This window comes from Camarhynchus parvulus, chromosome 3, assembly GCF_901933205.1.
Source record: "Camarhynchus parvulus chromosome 3, STF_HiC, whole genome shotgun sequence".
In the NCBI taxonomy this organism is placed as follows: Eukaryota; Metazoa; Chordata; class Aves; order Passeriformes; family Thraupidae; genus Camarhynchus; species Camarhynchus parvulus.
In genome coordinates, this window is record NC_044573.1 from 78,728,791 (window position 1) to 78,750,748 (window position 21,958).

The window sequence follows — 21,958 nt, forward strand, 5'->3', positions numbered from 1 at the left end:
AACCAGAAACAAGGCAATGGTCAGAGCTTGTTGCTATTATATGAGCCCACTCATACAATAGTACAGTGTTACAGTTGTGGAAAAGTGCAACGAGACTACTGCAGTGTAGGATATAATCATACTTGCATAGCTCAAGGAAATATGGCTTATTAATTATGGATCACAAATGTATTTTGAGATCCTCTGATTAGAAGCAGTGTTGAAATATAATGCATTTTAACAGAACTGTGCTAATTTGCATGGTTGACTGGAAGACCTTTTGTGGCCAAATTAATTTTGCAATTTATTAAGTAAACATACCTGGCACAGCAAAGCTCATTCATCATAAATCACAGTTCTTCTTCAGTATATTTTTACAACAATATTATCTATTTTAGTTTTTTACGGTGCTTAATGACTTCCGAGTTATTCCCAGTAGCATCTATTTTGAGAAAATCAGTGAAATCTTATTTGTAGAGGCTGAAAGGAGTCAAGCATGTGGGAATGTTTGGCATAGATGAAATTTGGGGTCCCTTTCTTCTCTCACCTGCACACTGGCTGCTTGCCACTGCTGTCTAACTCAACCTATTGTCTCTTCTCAGAAGTACTGGAAAAGTCCCTGAAACTGGCACTGTGGCTTAATTAGGGACTATTTAAAAGAAAGCCAGTCTTATTTTTATTACATGGTGTGCAGAAGAGTGTGGCTCGTTCTATGCTCTTGTTGCTAAATGCTTGATAGTGGCCAAATAACAGACGAAAAGATGTTTTCTCTGTACAGCAGGGTTTACAAATTTGGAAATAAGGTAATCTTAAAGCAAAAGCAAAGATCTTTAGTGTATGACAGAAGATAAATGAGACAGATAAGGTTACAGATGACACAGCTTTCAAATATCAAATTGTCAAGCAGATGTTAGTATAGAACACGCTTGCTGCTAAGAGAAAAAAATACCTCACAAACAAACAACTCGGTGAACAAAAAAGTCTCCTCAGCATTGTGATATGACTGTCTCATGCCGATGAAGGGTCTAGTGAACAAGTCCTAAGAGGACCAGCTGTGGGAACTGGGGTTGTTTAGTCTGGAGAAAAGGAGGCTCAGGGGAGACCTTATCACACGCTACAAATATCTGAAAGGAGGTTGTATTGAGGTGGGAGTTGGTCTCTTCTCCCAACTAACAAGTGATAGGACAAGAGGAAATGGCCTCAAGTTGTACCAGGGGATGTTTAGATTGGCTGTTAGGAAAAATTTCCTCATCAAATAGACTGTTAAGCATTGGAACAGGCTACCCAGGGAAGTGGTTGAGTCACCATCCCTGGTGGCATTTAAAAGATGTGTAAATGTGGCACTTAGGGGCATGGTTTAGTGGTGGACTTGGTAGTATTAGGTTTATGGTTGGATTTGGTGATAAAGGTCTTTTCCAACCAAAGTGGTTCTCTAATTCTGTGTAGTTCCTCTTTCTTGGCCTGAAATCCTCCACCTCAAGATTATCAGGAGACCATCTGGATTTCCTTTGAGATCAGCACACAGGATCATATATTTTTTTTTTTTTGCCCAGCCGTGCAGTATCTCACCTCCCCTCTCACCAACCATCCTGGCAGTCCTGGATTTTGCATCTCTTGCTATTCCAGGCAGCCCAGACATACACACTTTGCATGTGTGCCAAAGCCAATAGTTTTTGCTGCTTCCAGCGTGTTGGTGGTTGACTTCATTTTCTCTCAGCTTAATGCTTCACTGGCGTTTGGCATTGAGGGCTTGTTGTACAGAGTGCATCTCCTAGTACAGAGCAGCAGGTAACATGGGCTGTTTAACCTGTCCTTCCTCATGCTGGACAGACATCTCTCTTCTGGACAGGAATTCTCACCCTCTTCAGCTTTAACCAAGGCATCTGTGCTGCTATATTACCCCTCCTTGCACCCACAGGGAAGTTGGTGCTTCCCTTGCCATTGGGCTTAGCTTGGTGGTTGGCTGCCTTGTGGGTATCACTTGTCCCTGAAGTCTGGCTATCTTGACAAAAACCAAATGCGCGTGTAAAATAGAAAACAGAGCGTGCATGCCCACATTAATAATTTCAAACCTCAGGCTTAGATAAGCCCTAAACCAAGTTAGGTCCAATCCTAGTCAAATTGTTAGGAGACCATACACAATCTATGCATGGTGCTGCCTGTGTGGGTGCACCGCTTTCTCCTCCAAGAGACCATCCAATTGGCTCTCTCAGATTGTCTGTGGCTGCTGACCCTCTTTTGTAAAGATCAGAATCACAGAGTGGGTTGGATTGGAAGGGATCACTGTTTGTCATCAGTGCTAAATCTTGTGTCACCCCAGAGCACACTGCACAGAATTGCATCCAGACAGTTCTTGCATATGTCCAGTGAGGGAGACTCCATAACCTCTCTGGACAGCCTGTTCCTGTGCTCAGTCACCTGCACACTAAAGAAGTTCTTCTTCATATTGAAGGGGAATTTCCTGTATATCAGTTTCTGCCCTTCGCCTCTTGTTCTATTCCTGGTCCATCCTCTTGGCATCTGCATCCCAGCAGGTCAGCTGCAGTCTGTGCTGGTGCCTGGGGTTATTCCACCACAGGTGCAGGACTCTGCACTGGCCTTCGTTGAATTTCAGACAACTCTTCCCTGCCCCTCTCTCAAACTTGTTGAAACCTTCTGAAGGGCTGCATGGCCCCCTGGGGTATTGGCTGCTCTTCCCAGCTTTGTGTCATCAAGGACCTTGCTGAGGAGCCTTCTGCCCCTTCATCCAGGTCATTGATTAATAAGTCAAACAATACTGGATGCAGTACTGACCTTTGTCAGATATCACTAGTCTCAGAAGACTTGAGAGAGATCTGTAAGACTAGGAACAGTTCTAAATGAGGTATATGAGTGTGCTTGTGATAGAGCTTAGGCATGCTATGCAGTCTGAACCTCAGCCTATTTTGGGGGGCGCTGCAGAGAAACTGGGATTTTCAAATTAAACCCAAGTCCAGCATAGCTCTACTTTTCCATCCCAGATTAACCTGCTGCAGCTCTCACCTTCTTTCTTGTTAGTACAACTGTTTATATTTAGGGGTGTGTGAAGGGGAACAGCCAGTATCTTGTTTTACTGTAGTGTGAGGAAAATCTATTTAAGTGTCTGAGGAAGGAACTGCTGGTTGCAGGTGTTCATGAGAGATGTGTTCCTCTTCACCCCTGCGCCCGTGGAGGGGAATTCAGCAAAAAGGACCCGCATGTGGAGCACAGTCCCTGACTTCCCCAAAGCTATATAAACACAGTACAGATGCTGGTGGGCTCCGGAGTGCTGAGGGTCTGTCCCCCGGGTAGAAAAGAAAAGAGGCTTAGATTATGTGTTTATATATGTTAACCTGTGAAATTCTCACCCTTTTTCTTCATACATATTTTGTGCTGGATGTTTGCGGTTCACATCTAAGGATTCTTTCAATTTCTGACTTGTTTACTGACATTTTCAAGACAATGAGCAGCAAATAGGTGAATAATAAATGAATAACAGTAGTAGTCCAGCATGCTTATCACCTACAGACTGTTGGCATCTTGCAGGCTGTAATTTGTCCACTTTAATTCCAACCTGGTAAAACCCTTGAACACATTTAGAAGTGTATGAATAATTTGCTAAAAATATTTTTGTTGCTTTCTTGAAATTAGACATGTCACTAGTTCCCTGTGCAGATGATGTGTTTACTCTCATGCTTATGAGCAATGCATCAGGCATCGCTCTCACATACTCACAGAAATGCTTTATCGCTGCTGAAATATGTCACCTTCTTCCTTCAGCTGCATGTTTCATTCCTCTTGCTCACAGATCTAATACCACAGTGAATTAAATGTATTGATGAATCAGGACTGAAATCTACAGTGAATATGATTGCTTAAAAATAATTCCATCAGACGTAGTTGGGAGATGTCATTTTCTGTGGGCACGTATGCTCAATGTATATAAAGCACACATATAAAGCAGTGTGTGGGAATGCGATGCTATTTAACTCATAAATGGAGAGCAGAATTTTATTGGTCACAGTAAATATTTGTTCAAGGAAAAGGAGTGTAGGTGAGAACAATCCATATGAAAAGAAAGCAGGTTAATACCCAGAACACTGAAAATGTTGTTCAAGGACAGTTTATCCTTGTGGAAAATATGACCCCCTGTAAAGCTGCTGAGTCTGTTTGCAGATCTTTTCAAAATAGAGTCCTTGCATTTGCCATTTTAGTTTGTTTTGGCTGTTGGTGTCCAAACTACATTCCTAGCAAATTGCATGAAGTGCTTATTCCATTATTTCAATTGTTATGTTTCTCAATAGAATGTGGTTATCTTTAGCTAGTGTCATGCTTTAGTACATTAGCACTAAAATGCACTGATGATATTGCAAAGAGAGTGTGAGGCAGCTGACATTGAACTGGTACCTTGTACTTTGTCTCTGAAGATTCCCAAACCAGAGGTTGCTTTCAGCTTAAAATGAAGCAAGAATATTTGCATTTCTTCGTAACCTGGTCTCCTCTTGTGAAACTGTGACCTGTGCCAGTTCATATATGTTCTGCTCAAACTCTGTCCAGGTGCTGGGATGTGCTTGACTGGTCCTAACTGGTTTTTGGATGAGAGGTGCTCTAATCTGCTCTGCATTTTTATTTTGCATGGCTTCAGTTTTCACATAATGAGCCAGTTTTATCTGTCATGTGCACAGTTCTGCTTTCTTCACGTCCCAGTTCATAATTTTGTTACATGCCTTTTGTCCATAGAAAATAAAGGAATCACGGAACTGAAATTGAATTAGACTCAAAACGTGCTCGAGTTTCCTGTTTTTCTTGTATTAAAATACTTTTTATATTGAGATCCATCATGCGGCAGTTTCCTAACCCACAACCACAGGGACTGCGAGAGCACATTGAGTTTTGCCACAGAGCACAGGGAAAGGGGCAGATCTGGAAGTGTGCTGGGGATGTGCTGGGCAGAGCAGTGCAGGGGGGAGGCTGTCCTGCTGCACTGGCAGCTGCCCTGCTGCTGCTGGACAAACGAGTTATTTTTGTCCTGGACACTGGCAATGACTAGGTTTGTGGTTCACCCCTTGTCCAAGTCAGATGTCATCCTTCTCTTTCATCCTCTTTCCCTGCTGTTTTTTCTGCTGGCCATTCTTTTCTCTCATCTCGTCTTTTTTTTCTATCCTGCTCCACTCCTTCTTTCACTCTGTCCTCATTTTTTCTCCTTTGTTAGCCAAACAGACCGACTGAAATATAAAGCCTGGCCTCTCCTAAAGGGGGAGGATGTCCTTTCTCTTTTTAAATTATGCACCTGCATAGATGTTTTCATCATGTAATTGCTATAGTCACTGTTGGGAACACAGATAGCCCCTTTAAGACAACCACTAAAAGCCTTTTGATTTAAAATGATGTTTTCAGTTTTATGGCCTTTCTGTGCTTCTGGTAGTATCTTTCTGCAAAGCTTAAGTGGAGAGACAAAAGAAAGCAACGCAAGACCTGCCTCCAGCAATATTTCCACAGCCCTGTTACTGGGGAGGGCTGCTCACACTGAGGTCACTGCTAGTAGAGCTCATCACTGAGTGCAAAATATATTCAAAAGTTGCTTTATTATAAGATTAACAGCTCTATCATGAAAACCAGCAACATTCTTGGGCTTGTGGGAATCAATTCTACCACATTCCAACCCAAGATGTCCTTCTGACACTTTTTTTTTCCTGTGGAAACACTCATAAATTTGACCATGGTACTTGGAGATGAGTTAGACCCTTTTGATTATAGCCCTTTTGAATCCACCCTCTCTTCCTTCCTTTGTTCCAAGAAAGAGGTACTCTGTCTCTTGTGTCTTACATCCCTGAGTAAACCAAAGAATATTTTAGATATCTTGCTGTTTGTTTTGGATTAAGTGGTGCTGTTTAAGGAGTAATGTTCTTTTTGGTGTGAATGGGAGGAGTGGAATTTATAGTTCCTGTCTCAAGAAAAAAGATGTTTTCACAATAGATAAGCATTTTTTTATATGTAGGAGAGACAGTCATGGTACACAATCAGAATTTTGGAAACCTCCCAGTTTAAGGGAGCTGTGACTTGGGCATTGGTAAAAATCCCTATTCTTAATGGCAATAAGAGAAAAAAACCCCCCCAAAGAAACGTGATTATGTTAAATTTGCAATGATTTTACTTGTATTGTTGTATTGACAAATTATTTAATACAGATTAATCAAGTCCTTAATTTAGACACTAATTTGATGATCCACCCAACAGTGAAAGAAAGGCTGTTGACTATCTATTATCTCATACAGAACACAAACCCTGTGTTATTGAAGTGATTTGCATTTTTTCTGAAGTCAAATATTAATACACCCATGCCTTTCCTAAGTTTCAGCCCATCACTAAAGCTCTGTGGTCTTTTTACACCAACATTTTGGGCTATTTTACTATGCATAGTAAAATAAAACTGTGTTACACAATTAGGCAAAACACCCTTGTTGTGTGGAATAGTAATTTTCTGAAGGCACTGAAGTCAACCTTTAACCAGTATTTCATCTATGGCTAGGTGTCATACCTGAATAAGCCCTAATAATGTTGCCATGTTCCAGTTTTCTTGGAGATGTAGTTTTGAGTTTATTTGCTTGTTTGCGGTCATGACTCAAATTAACTATTTCAGTTATATACCTAAGAGAACAAGGAGGAGGACAATCTCCTAATGGCACACAGGAGTGGGGCCTGCACTGGAAATTTTAATGTGCTTTATCTCCTTATTATATTTGTACCATGTCTTCCTTATTTACTTTTAATATGGGCTATCGGTTTTGTCCCTAAAAGCCTCTGTCCAAAGGCTGTGCTGTTGATTGTACCTGTTGTTCTGGGGGCCTTTTCTGCCAGCACTGTTTCCCTCTGCTGTCAGATCTCCCCCACCTATTCATTCCTCCTGCTTAAGGCCTGTTTGACACTGCTGTAATGATTCCCCTTGGGAGATGTACAATTAGATTTCTAAGTTCCCACATGGCTCCTGCTTTTTAATGTTTGCTCCTGAGTCAGCACTGTATGCATGACTGACTGGAATAGTGAAACTTTGAATAAATATCTGTTCTCTGGATTATATTGCTGTTTGGTTGCATAGAAGAAATGTACCTCTGAAATGCTTCAGGAATCTCACACTCTCACATACAATTAGGTTGTAGTATTTTGGATGCCTGGTTTTTCTGCTTCCTAATCTTACTAGTACCTAAAGATTTTTGTTGGAAGTAGCCTGATTTTCATCAAAACTTTATAGTTAAATACAATGGATGATGGATTTTTTTTTTAATCACACAGCAGCACCCTTGATGGACAGTACAGGCTCTGCTCCAAGTTGCATTTGGTCATAAAATATGTGGCAGCATGAGACTAAACTTGTATGCTGGTAGAACCATGAGCTCATAGCTAGACTCTGGGGTAAAATTAGCTTTGGTCAAATTTACATGTTAGAGGGAGCAGGGATAAATACTTGTCCCATGTCCTAAGAAAGGGAAGGTTATTTCAGGGAATCTCTGGATTCCATAAATGCTTCTGGAGTTTAGGATCATATTATTGCTTTCCTATGAACAGTCTGGGGGTTAATGTTTTTTCTGCTTCAGCCAGCCATGGTGGGTCCAGCTTTGCTGTATGCACAGACTTGTATCCTTACATTATGTGTTGATAATTGTCATTCTGTCATATACTTTGGCAGAGAGTGATGCAATCTATCAGAACCTCTGAGCAATTATCTTCTTCTGGGCTTCACATCCTTAGTAGTCCGGGTAGCAATTACCCAATCTGAATATTTGGCATATAGTTTGTAATTCCTGTGGAGAAAGCATATGCAAGCCTGGCTCTGACCTGATTAACTTTTAGTTCCCTGACTTTTCCGTGCAGTACCGAACACCTAAGGGGAACTAGCATGTTCCCAGGTACTTGTGTCCTGAACGACATCAGTGAATGCTAATCATCCCTTCTGGATTTGGTGCTCCCTTTCATCTTGGGCTGGCTACATCCCAGGTGGGTGCAGCTTCTGGTAGCATGCCCTACAACGTGGGTGTTGCTCTCAGAACAGAAGTAGAGGACTGCCAGATGTCCGGTGTCACCTGCCCGAAGGAAATTTTCCTTCCAAATCTCTGTGTGGATTGTTTCACCAGGTGACTGTGCTTGTTGTTGTGGTCTGCTGGTGTGACCATGTGACAAAATGCACTGCTGGCTTCCGTGTTCAAGGGAAGTGGAATTTAACTTGCTCAGTTGTATTTTGCAGCTGCAAAGAAGGAAAAAAATAGAAGTAAGAGTACAGTACAGGATGGACCAACATATGTCTTATTTCCTGCATTCTGGCAGCACTCAGGGAGGAGGGACACAGCACCCTGGCAGTGACTATGGCCCAGATCCTCAGTTCAAGATCTGCAGTCCGGAGTGTTAAGAAAGCTCAAGTATTAGGATCATTTTAATCCCAGGTGACTAAGGACCTTGCCTACAGAAGGCTGTTTGGTTCCTAACACAGCATGTTCATTTAATAGTGTTTCCTTTCCTGCTTTTCAGAGGTAGTTGTAGATGGTCTTGTAGTTTTCTAGCATTTCTCAGCTTTTTTGGATAAGCTTATCCTGTGCTTACTTGGATGCTGTCAGACTTAAGTGAGATAAAAACATTGCTTGAGGACTAATTTCCTGCAACATCACCTTCTCATTCAAAGCTCCAAACTTCTCACACCAAAATATATCTGATGTCACTGATATGAAAGGGCCTGGGATGGTTCAGTATATTCTTTTCCTCAGCCAACCACATCTGTCTGATGTGTTCAATAGAGGGAACTGGTTGTTCTTGACTCATCAAAAGGGATAGCTTGTGTTATTCTGAGCTGGCTTGTCAGAGATGGCTGTTGACAAGACTTGAACTCATTCTCCTTGAGCTTAGTGGGGTGGTTTAACTGCTTGTCTCCAGACAATAAATCTGGTAGTCAGAGGCACTGCAAGGAAGTACAAGGAAGTTCTTTTAATCTTCACAAGACTTCATGGGTGAGGTCAAGTTCTTACCCTGTGATTCACCAGCAAATTTCGTCAGGTTTAAGAGGTGAACATAGGCTCCCTCATGCTTCTTTGTCAGTTCCCACATATCAGCATTCCTCCCTATCATGGCATAGGGGAAATGGATGTGACTCACACTTGACAGGTTTCAGGTAAAGCACAAATCAGAACATAAGAGGTGTTGAAGGTTGTGACAGTGTTACAAGTGGTGGGTCACTTCTCTCCTTAGGGAATCAGCTTAAATCCCTCAGACTTTTCCAGAAAAGAGCAAAAAAGACCAAAAAAAGAGAAGTATGGTAAGGAAAGAAAAGGCACTCCCATTTTTTGTGGCATTACAACACAAAGCTGAGCTGCCAGGTTAGTTAAGATCTGCAGGGAGATTGTGGTTAGTACTGGTGGTTGACTGGGCACCACTGCATTCCTTGCAGTGGGACTCAGGCCAACACCATTACACCATCAACTTTGAGGGTTCACCAGCAGCACAGATTGACAACAGGACAGGAAAACACAACAGAGTTTTTGATACCTAGAAAAGGTGGGCTTTAGTGATAGTCCAGTTGTTCTTTCAACCACCATGACTATCCTGGAAATATTAAAGTGTCAGCATGCCCTTTTGCTGTGTTTTTGGTCTGTAATAGAATGGTTGCTGTCAAAAGAAGTAGAATGTAAATATTTGTGGGGTTTTATGGTTTGGCATTGTTTTTTTTTTTAACTATAAATTCCTTCACTTCCTTTCTTCCTTCTCTTTAGCAACAGGCTGTGGGTCATTAGTATCAATATCTCAGATCTCTCTCATGCCACACCTAAAATAAATTGTCAATAGGAGGTGTTGTAGAAGATTCACACATCATTCCAGCAACTGTAATATCTGTTGGGAAATGCAAAAACACCAGGTGCATAGCTGCTGGATAGAGTTTCCATTTACTTTACCTGGGGCTTTTCTGTAACATACAGTAATGTACGTCACATGCAGAAAAAAAGTAGGTGGAAGGTTCTTTCCAAACCACATTGACTGAAAGAATGTACATGTAAGGTAAGCTGCATGCTGACATGCTCGTGTGCTCTGCAGAGGAAAGGGTTACCTTGTCAAGGAAGTCTTCCTGGTGCAGGTGTGCATCCTAGCAGATTCATTCAGAGACTGAGAGACGAGAATGAGCCCTCCCTCAACTGACATGTACAAACAGCCTTTTGCCCATTTGTCTCCGAGGACATTTGCTAGCTGTCTCGTTAATCTTTTACTCGAAGTCAGACATATGTATTGATGGGAAAACAAACCATAGACCACAGACCCCCTGCCTTGCATTCCTCACCTCCTCAAAATAACACTCACCATAGAAGCATGCAGACAGCACTGATAGCTCAGTGGGTTTGTAGCTGCATTTCCTTGCACTTCTTAAGGACCCCTTCCACTGCTGTTCTCATAAGCTCTTCTTGTTTATACTGTTGAGTAACTACCTGTGCCCTGCAGTCCATCACACCCCCTTCCTCATTTGCATTTTGCAGGTGCCTGATTCCTTCTGTATCTCTGAACTTAAGGTGGCTGAAGAAACTGGGACTGGAATTTCTTCCTTTTAACACTAGGTCACAGCGTGCTCCATGCACCTCTTGCTGACCTTCTGGAGGCTTTCAAACCACCATTAATTGTACTCTAATGGAGTAACAAAAGTTTAGGATCTGATCCTCAGCTGGTTGTATTGTTTTTAACTTTATTAAGAAGGAATAAGAAACTTGTGAGCCAGAGCCACTAGCAGAGTATAGAAAGGGAAGTAATTTTAGGAACAGAAATATCTGTAAAGTTTAATCTCCAGTTATCTTGCCTCTGACTTCATCATCATCTGGTCCCAACACACTTTGTGAGCTAAACAGAGTCAGATTAGCTCAATACTGAAATAAAAGAGCCTGGAGGTGTTGTCTTAGTAGTGTTAAACAGTGATCTTCTATCTTACCCAAGCAAGCAGATTCTTCTGCATCTTACATCATTGCATTATGAGACTTTCTTGCATGTTTGCCTTCAAGCTTGCTGGGCAGATTGGTTGGGATTAGTGGCAGAGGTTTTCCAATGCTAATTTTATTTTAAATAATATTTATTTTCTCCAACAAAGCTAAGCATACTCACATGTTGCATTGCATTTTAAGTGAGCTCAACATTCTTTAAATAATAATTATTTGAAAAGGAAGAATACCCTCCAATTCCTGTAAGAATATTGTTATAAATATTTGTACTTTGCATCTCTGTAAATGAAAATTACCAAAGCGGAACAAGGATTTATTTTTCAGTTCTCTTTAATCTTATAGTTATGCTTTGTACTGTATGACATGGGATTGACCTTCATGGGACTGGATCCAGTCAGAATTCATATCTCACTCAAATCCACATTTGTACATTGTTTAGGGTGTTTGGTCAGGAAGTTTTAGCCTGTCTGTTTCAAATAATTAATATTTGTAGTGCTCAGCCTCAGTAAAATCCACAGAAACTCCAATAGATTCTGTAATCACTTCTTCAAGTGAGAATGTGTTCTTCAATAGGAATTTAGGTTTGATACAGTGGTAGAACATCTCCTCTCCATTACAGTTTTTTCCTAAATATTTTTGTTTTTAGCTTTTAGGTTCCCGTTGCAAAAAAATTCTCGAAAAACTTTTTGCAGCACCTAGCACAAGGACACCTGGATTATACTCTGTTTTGTAATACAAATCACCACTTAAAAGTAAAATAAGAAATAAGCTGTACAGACTATTGACTCTTCTCCAAGAGGTAGTCAGAAGTTTTTAATAACTAGTTCAGTTGACAGCCCGGGGAAGGGAAGTTCTGGAAGCCAGTGTTGGTGATAATGGTGTGACCTTTGCTGCATTGCCCTTCTAGAGCCTTCAACACGGAAGCAAGAGCAGTCCTGCACCATCCTTAATCTTAATGTGGAGGTCTGTGACAAAGGCACCTCCTGCTGTACTGGTAGCAGTATTTGGGAACTAGTAGGAAATAGCTCTTGTACTTGGAGACAAACAGTTAAATTATGAAGTTGTTATTATTGTACTTATAATAACAACAGTCTGTATTAATCTGGGACAGATAAACCCATCCTGCAAATTATATCAGACCTTCTCTAACCCTGGGTTCACTGAAGACACTGAAGATCAACATGTAGGTTAAAAGGAAAATTGCATTCAATGTTGGCTTTTGTATAGACTAATTTGTTGGCTGGAAAGCAGTAAAGTTAAAGAGAAGGCTGAAAAGCTAGCGAAAGTGCTGTGGCAACTCACTGTATATTTTTAAGTCCCTGGTGGAGACATTACATCCAGTTGCTGTTACTTCTCATACACTTAGATCAACGGGTAATTCTTTGGGGAGTGGCATCATTGTTTTGTTCTGAATTGTGTTCATGGTTGGTCTGTGACCATGCCTCCTGGGCTGAAAGATATTACAATAGAGATGGATCCTCTCCACCTTTGCAAGTGAATTGAGAAGGCCAGGTCTGGCTGCTGTGCCTTGGGTGAGCTGTGGGAGCCACTCCCATGCCTTCCCCCATTACCCTGCTTACGGAGGTCCTGGAATGCAAAGGAGATGTAGTGCCAGTGCATCTGTCAGCCTGTCCTGCCTGGCTGGGTTTCACTGTTCTTCTCCTAATTTCATCCAGTATTTCATTCAGGGAACAGTAATGCAAAACTTAGCATCCTGGATAATTTCTTGCTCTCTTACTTGGCCTCCGTGCCCTTGCTGGGGTCAGCATCCTCCAGATATCCACAGCCTATCCACAGCCTATCACGCTCTCCTGCCTTCCCCTTCCATTTCCCCAGCAGCTTGCTGTCCTTTAGCCAGGTTACACATATTTTTTCAATCCCGGTTGTTCATGGTCTCTGAGCACAAGGCTTAGCGGAGTGCTGCGCTGCCAGCGCTGCGAGACGCCCCAAAGGGAGCCTGGCTGTGGCTCTGCTGTTTTCACACCTCCGCGCAGATGGACCCGGCTCCCCTCCCCGGCGCCCCTGCGGGCGCCCTGCCCACCCTTGGCCTCTGCTGTCAGAACGGCTTTGGCAATTGCCACTGCTGGATTGCATCACCGTGCATGGCTCCCAGGTGGCTGCAGCTTTCAAACTCGCCTATCAGCCCGTCTATCTGCTATTAGGTTCTTATCTTGCCTGTCTATCCGGGGTATCTACTTCTGGACTGCCTTTGCAGCTTTAATTGCAGTTTGGGCACGGCAGCACTGGGATGTGGGTGCTAGGTCAGCAAACATAAATCCCATGGTTGTTCAGGCTTGGACCACGCTTGTATGGCACTGCAGGAAATGGAGGTTCATCAGGCTGAAGAACACGGGAAGTAAAGCGAGTGCAGCACCGACTCACGTGCTCAGGAAAGGAGCAGCATTGCGAGCAGGCACCACTGGGGAGACGCCAGAGCTTCCCCCCTGTGATTTATATGGGCTTTGCAGCAGGGTGGGGCCAAATAGGGCCGGTAGGAAGCAGCTCGTAGAGCTGTGTGGCATTAGTGAGGAGTAGACAGAGGCAGCACAGAACCGGGCAGGGGACCTGCTCGTGGGACGGCTCAGCCACAGAGGCAGCTGGCACTGGAGTGCTGATAAGGAGGAGAAACAGATGGCCACGCAAGCCCTTACACATGCCTTCCTGGTAGGCCTGCTGAAGGCTGGTCCACATCCCTTATTCCCCAAACAAAAATACAGCTTTTCCTTTCCCTTGTTTGAAGATTTCATGTGGCTCATTAAAGTTTGCTGCCATAAACATTCTCTTGCAGTCTTAGCCCAGTTCATTGCTGCTGCTTGTGAATGACACAGGATCAGTCCCATTTGTGCCTCTACTGTGCTGTTTTGACATGATTACAAAGCCCTTTCTTTAGTGCTGCAAGTCTGAAAAGTTACAGAAAATTGGAAAAATTATAAAAGAAGGAGAGATAGCAATTATGTAAAATATCCAGAAACCAATTCCAAGAACTGGCCTTGATACCAAGGGAAGCATGCAGCAACTCCTAGGTGTGCAGAAGGTAACATGACACACTGCTAAGTGGGATTTGTTTAAGCTGTGTTCTGTATTGTGGAGGTAAGAGTGGTGTGGTGGCATGTGCCAGTTGCTGTGGAAGCCTTTTGGCTGTATGGCAGAGGAGGAAACCTTTTGGCTGTATGGCAGAGGGCAGAAGGTGAGCAGAGCCCAGGTAGTGGCTAGGTACTGGAGGCAAAGCTCCAGCATTTGGTATCCTCTCCCTACAGCAGTTCATTGCTTGCAGGCTTGTGTTATGCAGCTCTGTCTATTCTCCATTACTACAGAGCCACCATGGGGATGAGGTTTGGAAAAAGCACAGAATGTTTCTAGTAGTGCAGATGTTTTCAATGAATTCACCCTTCAGAACTGAAAGCGAAGGAGGCCTGGAAGGGGAAGAGTGTTTGTAGTGAAAAATATTCGGCTCATCCATATGTAGACCCAATGTGAGCCTGGAAGACACTGAGTGCTCCCTGTGAAGTGACAAGTGCCCTCAGTCTTCACTAAAGTTTTGCTGAAGGCAGTGGGTATGTCTGCATAGCAGTGGCAGCAATGACTGCTTTTTGGCTGGGTAAATTAGCCTTTGTGGCTGCGCTTCGGCTCCTACAATATGCATGCTTCAGTATCTCTTTTAGAGGCTTGTCTGATGAAAAGGGAAAACATTCAGCATCCTGCCAGATCAGGGCCTGGATTTTGAAATGTTTTTGTAGGTTAAAATGAGAATGCATATGCATGGGCTTGTTTTCAGACAAGCTGAGCACTTGTAGCTTACAGAGTTGGGTGTAAATTTTAGATGTTCTGAGTCTCAGAACATTTTTTCTCCTGATACTATCCTTATTGCCCTTACCTCCACCTCCTCTGCTGGTATATAGTATTTTAGCTGTGTAACTGTACTATTTAAAGCATTTATGATACCATTTGTTTGAGAAACAGTATAAATCTGCTCTAGCCTATTTATGAGTTTGCACTGCTACTCAGCAATGTAAACCCCTGAGTGACTTCCATGTAAAATCAATCAACAATAGTGAAATCTAGTGGAAAGGCTGTGAATGCCACTCAAAATAAGGCTCCCTTTCCTCCATGATGCCCTTATCTCAGCCAGGGAACTGGAATCTGGCCTGTTTTACTCGCCATGAAATGTCTGGGTATAAATTTACTCATTTAACATCCTACAAAAAAAAGGTTGCATGATCCAATCCCCACAATTTTCACATTTTAGAGAAGTGATAGAGACAGAAAATTTATGTGAGGAGCCTTGTCACTGTAGTATCTCAAATGGTAACCTAATTCTGTGGAGTATCATCAATTGTAATCTTATGTGAACAGGCTTTCAAGCATTACAATATTTCTGGAAATATTTAACAAGGGGCCGATGTTTATACAAAAAGGTGGGTACAGCTTTAGGTCTATATATCTGGACTTTTGATGCCCTCCCTTCTTATCCCCACATCTGTTTCCAAGAATGTCATACCTGGAAAGAATCATTTCAAATTAATTCAATTTGTTTCAAAGCAGCCTAAGCTTCATCCCTCACAGGGGCCATTCAATCATATTACTGCTCCTGTGAAACTCCTAATGGGACACAAAACAAGTAGAAGTAGATTCAGGTGATCTCACATATTAAACATACTAATTACATCTGGCAGCAAAATGACTTTGTGAATTTCCTTTAATCCTGTTTTTAAACTAGGCCATACGTATTTTGGCTGTAGATTTCACATGCTCTCTTTCTATGAACCTCCTTTTAACCATGTCCTGTGGCCAGTTCATATCCAATTTTTGAAAATCAGTCTTAGGTGATAAACAGATCATTACATATGAAGTGTCTAATTCTGCTTTCAAATCAACCTGTTCCTTTGAAAATCTTAGTGAATATCTCACACAAGAGGTTCAAAGCTGAACTGATCTGATTGTCCTGGTTAAAAACCCAAATGTGGTGAGTCTCTGTGTTTTATGGGAAGTGTTTCCTAGAGGAAAACTAGCTTTAGAAAGATGAGGATTCTTGCTTTAAATCGGCAGTAGTTTTCACTCTGCTTCTTTATAGCTTTGCCTGTGGGGAATATGGTCTTATTTATGTGTTTTGCAGTGACATGCTGACTAACAAGGGATATGCTGACTAACAAGGGCTTCTTCCTGAAGTCCTCTTCTGTACAGTCTTGGTATTTAACCCACCCTGTAGAAAGTTTGGTTTGCAGTTCAAGGAAGTCTATGTTATTAGCCAAAATGTTACCAGTCGGCATCTACTTGAATAAATAATCAGCCCTGATGGGTACACTCCTCTGTTGTGCACGTTTTAACTTCACAAAGCCAAAGCTTCTTGTGGCATCCAGGCTATATGGTGGTACCTGAATGGACTCTTTTAGGGGATGGGAGGAATTCTCTGTTACTTCTCTGGGGCTCAGAACATGGACACTTTGACGTCTCATGCTCCCTGTGGTACACTGCACTTTTTATCTATTTCAGGTGGGGTGTGGAGGTGCGGGTGTGACAGTGAAAATGTTTACAGTGTTTACAGGCCATTCTGGGAGAACATCTATTTATATGATTTTGGAGGGACTGAACTTGGTGATGAGCTAGGTGGCCCTGTCCCTCCTCATTTTATGCTGCACTCTCCCTGACTGCACCAGTGACATAAATATACAATAAATAATGCAGTTTATAGTAGTGCTGCTTTCATATATTAACTATGGCAGCAAAATTCTTTCTTGGAGCCAACCACTTAGTGGGTGTAATCTGTTACAGCTCTGTCAAATTACACAGGGCTCCATCAGTTCACTGCAGCAGCAGATTGGGCCACTTTTGTTCCATCAAGGATTAGTGGATGTGAAATTTACCTAGACATACACACAGACACAACGGTGCTGACCCAGAGAACATAGTATCATGGACTCACCAGAGCTCCTGTTCTGCTAGGATGACAGTCTGGTCTGCTGAAGTGAGTTTGTGTCAGCACAGTTCTCTTGATCTCTGTGCACTCAGTGACTCCTCCACTGGGCAGTAATGTTGGAGAGCAAGGAAAAGCTGCCAGTGATACACATGTTTGTGGGTTTCTACTTTCATACAGTGCAGAGAAAATAAGCGGCACTGTTGAATAAACGTCCTATCTGCAGAGGTGTGAGGTAGTTGCATTACTCAGAAGTGTGCTGAAATGATTGATGCTAAAAATGTTATACCACTGTACTTCACACAGTGCACATTAAAGGAAAGCCAAGTCAGGGCATATTAAATTTTATTGAGAGTGGGTTTTGCAACTTTTTAAGAGGCCATGTGCCATGCTTCCTTTTTTAGGATCCAACTACCAAAATTAAAACCAGTAAATCTTTCTAAAAATAATCTGAGAAAAACTTTCCCCTGTGTGAAAATGAAGCATGTTAATGTCCTTGTGTGCCTTAATTTTCCATAAAAATATTGCCTTGTTGGAAGGCACAGTCTCTTCCCCTTGCACAATACCAAACTCCACGTATCTTGACCTTGTTGCTGATGGTGTAAAACTGGATGTGACCAGTCCTGGTGTTTAAGCCAGTCACATTCCCAGGGATGGGAGGATGCTTTCCACTAATGGAGGCAGAAGACCCTGACTGCAACAGACTGCCTGAAGAAGTGAACAGGATTTGGACCACTAAATTTGGGGAAGATGTAGCTGTGGGAAGATGAAGGATTTAAAAGTCAATCAGATACAAATGTATTGCATGGGTTTTAATGAGGAATGTGTGCTTTGTGGGCATAGCTGTGTGCATACTCACTGTTTGCATTCAGTGAGCAAAGACACATGTGAAAGGTGTTTGCATAACATGAATGGGAAGTAGGTAGGGTTGTTCTTTCTCACAGTCATTCTCTTTCTGTTTATATATATATATATAATTTACATTTATTGCAAAATATTATGTATGCAGACTGCAGCATATGTTAGGCTCACTATTTCACTATTGTATGTTGAATTCTTGGGAGAGATGGAGAGGCAGTAAAATTAAGCAGGATCCTGGGGAAGTGATCATTTCCAGTTAAAGGGGCATGTAGTTTGCATAAGCAATAAGGAAAAAGATTATCTTATTGATTCTGGAGAATTTCTTCTGTGTGTACTTGGAGACAGAAACAGTAGTGCTATTCAGGCATTTTAAGACTGTGCCTTTGTGTCTTTTTCTACATCTAGAAAGTGGCCTGTCCAATTTGTGCAACTCTAGTTTAAACAGAAGAAGTGACCATTTCTGCATGACTGTGTCTCTTTCGTAGGGCCAGGTAGAGATGAATGTGGAGGGAAGCTCCTTTACTGCTGCTGCCTAGAACCAAAATGTGCAGACATGGGTGAAAAGGGCAAGCCTGTGTGAACTCAAATAGCTTTCCAATCTCTTAAAATTGCTCAGCCTAGATAAAATTGTGGGATGTGAACTGCAAGTGCAGGCGGGAAGCTTAATGCTTTCTGGAAAAAGTAATGAGTGAAGGCTGCAGCAAAAACCAGAACAGCCCTTCCTCCCCTCAGCCCACTCTGCCCAAATGAGCACTTTCTCTGCAACTATTGGCAGTAATAAATAATCTTCATCTAAAACATCTCTTGTTACAGCCTTTATTGTATTGGCTAAGTGCGTAACAACCCAGTGCTGTACTAACAGTTCTGTGCTGATAAAAACCCAGTCAAGTGAAACACAGAAAATATTTTCTCTTAAATGCATTCTGAAATGCTTTCTTGCAGTGCTAAAAGCAGTTTACAGGAGATGTTGAAAACTAAGTGCAAGGTGTAGACACCATGTGTTTACTTTTTAAGACTGGGGTAACGCCTAGGAAAATCTTTGCTTCTGAAATGTGTTTCAAGCTGAGGACCAAATGCACTGCTGTGTACCCATGCAAGTTCCAGAGGAGCAAAGAGGGCTGGACATGTTTCCACCAGGAGTTGGTGCAATCACAAGCAAACCTTAATGTGTTTTTCTGGCGTCAGTGGGATGCGCCATGAACTGCTCTAGGAGCTACAGCCAGGCCCCCACATTGGCCAGGGCTTCTCAGGGAACTCTTTTTGTTCATCTGTGCTACTTCTGCCCGTTTCAAAAACTGTGGCCAATTAGCTGTAAAAACAGATGTGCCTGTGATATTTCTCTTCCTCTAAAGGTTACAGGCCAGATTGCTCTTGGTGCTTGCATGGCAAAAAGGCAGGAGGTGGGGAAGAGGGGAAGGAGCAAGAAACCTTTGCTGGTGTATTTGCATACCTACTGAGACACAAATATGGAGGAATGAAGAGGAATCAGGTTGTTTTGTCAATAATAGCACTTACATCAGGGAGGACGGGGGGCTGGGGGAATGGAAGGGTTTTCTTTTCTCTGCAGCATCTCTGTACCCATCAGTCTAAGAAAGCCACACAATAGCAATACATTTCCTTAGTTTTCACTTCATCGCACTCCCTCGGGCACAGGGAGTTTTGGGAGTTAACCTGAGCAAGTCACCCCATCACTCTTCGAGTAGAAGACATCAGCTGGCAGAGTCCCAGGAGGCGTGCGGGAAGGGCTCTCTGTGCCGGTTGTAGAGGGAGCTGAGGAAATGTACATCTCTGACGTGTGGACAGCCGCTGCTGGCTGCATGAGATCCACATCGGGTGGGCTGGGGCAAGGCAGAGGGCAGCCCTGCAGTGCTCCCTGCAGTGCTGTGCCTCCCACGGCCAGCCGGACTCTCCTTGGGCTGCTGTGAGGTGTGGACACTCACCTCAGGCTTGTGCTGGGGCATCTGTCCGAGGCTGCCTGGGCTGCTCCCTGCTGAGCCCGGGGTAGTTCAGCTGCCTCTGGGAGAGCCGCCTGCTTGATGCCTCGGAGCCCCTGCCAATTCCTCCCCTGTCACCACCTCTTTTACTCCGTGTGTGGCATCAGAGCAGCCAGCAGGATGTAACTATAGACTCAGAGTATTTAGGGCTGTCGCTGCTGACCAGCACTACAGTAGGTTGACTCACAAAGGACAAGCGATTCTTTTGTTTTTTTTCGTATGCAGTTTTTCAGGCTTAAGATTATGTAGTGGACAGGGAGTGCTGCTTAACTAGAAAAGCTGCTGTAAGAGAAAGTTTCCTCATTTTATTTTGTGGTGGGGGGAAAAAGTTTGTTCTCTTGCATGAAACATGATGGGAAGGCCAGAATCCCCCTGCCAGGGCTGGTGGGACATGGCAGTGGTGTGAGGCAATGTGTGCGAGGAGACAGCCTTGGGCACTTCTGCACTATGAGAGCTGGTGAAACTTTGGATCTCCTCCTGACTGCAGATCTTCACAGCAGCATTCCTTGTGTGACAAGCCTTTTTCACATTTCCCCATTCAGCTGATTGTGGGTGCTGTGCTATTTTAAACCCACATGGAAGTATGTTTTTAGGACCATCTGCTACCGGCCCTAACCCAGATGATACAGTTAGAGCCTGCCCACAGCATCCTCCCCTCCTTCAGACAGTTCCAGGAACAAGCAGTGAGTCAGTCCCGCAGCTGAACTCATATTTAGCTAACCCTGATATCCTGCCTATCGGAGAGAAATGCACAACGGCCTTCCCAGGTGCAAAGCCCTGTTGTTCCCATTATTTAGAGAATGCATGGAATTTAAAAAAAAAATCACCACCAAAGCAAATGTCAGCTCACTTATTGCATCAGTTTCTTTTGTTCTGAAGGGTGAGAAGGATGAAGTGATCAGTCCCCGCACAGCAGCTTGCCCATCTTGCCTTTGCTTGAGGCTGAAGGGCAGTTTCTGGCCCTGGCTGACCGGCAGGCTCACAGCCCTCCCCTCGCCCCTCGCTGCGGCGGTGCTGCCTCGGCAGGGCTTCCCTCGTGCTGAAACATCTCTGCACAGCTGGAGCGGAGTTAATTCTTCCTGCGGGCACCGGGGTGAGCGGAGGCGTCTCCTAGAGCTGTCTAAAGGCCAGTGTTGCCTGTCAGGATCCTGCCTTCTCTCATTGAGCAACTGTTGTTAAACACACATCTCTGGGTCTGGATGAGGCTCTTTCCCTTTACCTTAGGAGCTTCGTGAGCCTGAAATAAGATATCAGCCAGTGGATCATCTGAAAAAGCCTCCCAGAGAGCAGCATGACTAAGAACCAGCGTTTATAAACCATTACTTGATGTATTTTAAACTCCTGCTCTTTGATCCCTTTATGATCCAGCAGCTGCTTTCTGGCTGTTTGGCAAACCAGCAAAACATGCCCTGCTCTGTCATCACATTTCTCCTGGATCCCTTCAGCATGCTGCACTGTTTCCCACCCAGCAGGTTAATGACCCATAATTACCTTCATCATATAATGAATAAAGTTCAGTATCTCCGCAGCAGATACACCAGCACTCAGCCTGGGCACAGCCTTCAATGTTAAATGATACCTGAGGCCGTGTCCTGCTCCTGCTGAAGTGGAGGTAAATCCCCCACCCCGCCTCCGCACAGCCACCGACTTCCCAAATCTGCAGCACAGAGGAAAACCTCCCCCTGACGCTGCCTGGAGCATTACCTGTAAAATGAGTATGAAAGATGAACGTTGTTTTATTTAGGCTACGCAGTGTTTTTGTGCTCCCGTGTAAGCTCGGATCAGCCCTTGCTCTGAGGAGCTGGTATCCTGTTTCAATCAATGCTGATTTAAATAAGCATTGTGAACCTAATTATTTAGTACTGCTCACATGACGCTGCGTTTGCTATGGTACCCTTGAGACAGGCAGGCTTTATCCTGCTCAACAGAAACATCCGCAGCTGTACCACACTGTGCTTCAGGCTCCTTGGAGTTACCTCATCGTTGCCTGACAGCTGTGTCCCTGACCATTATCTGGTGGCCACATACTTCAATAGGGACTGTATGTACTGTATGCACTAGACTACGGTGTGACCTGACAACTTGGCTTCCTCTCCCAGAGTATATCTTCTGCTACTCTTCAGCATCCTACAGTTTATCTGTGGTCAGCTTTCTTACCCATTTCCTGCCAGCTGCTACTGGTCTTTTAGTCAGCTCCTCCAGGCACACAGGCAATGGTGAGCTTGCTGAGCCTTGTGCTGCATTATTTCTTGGATGGAGGC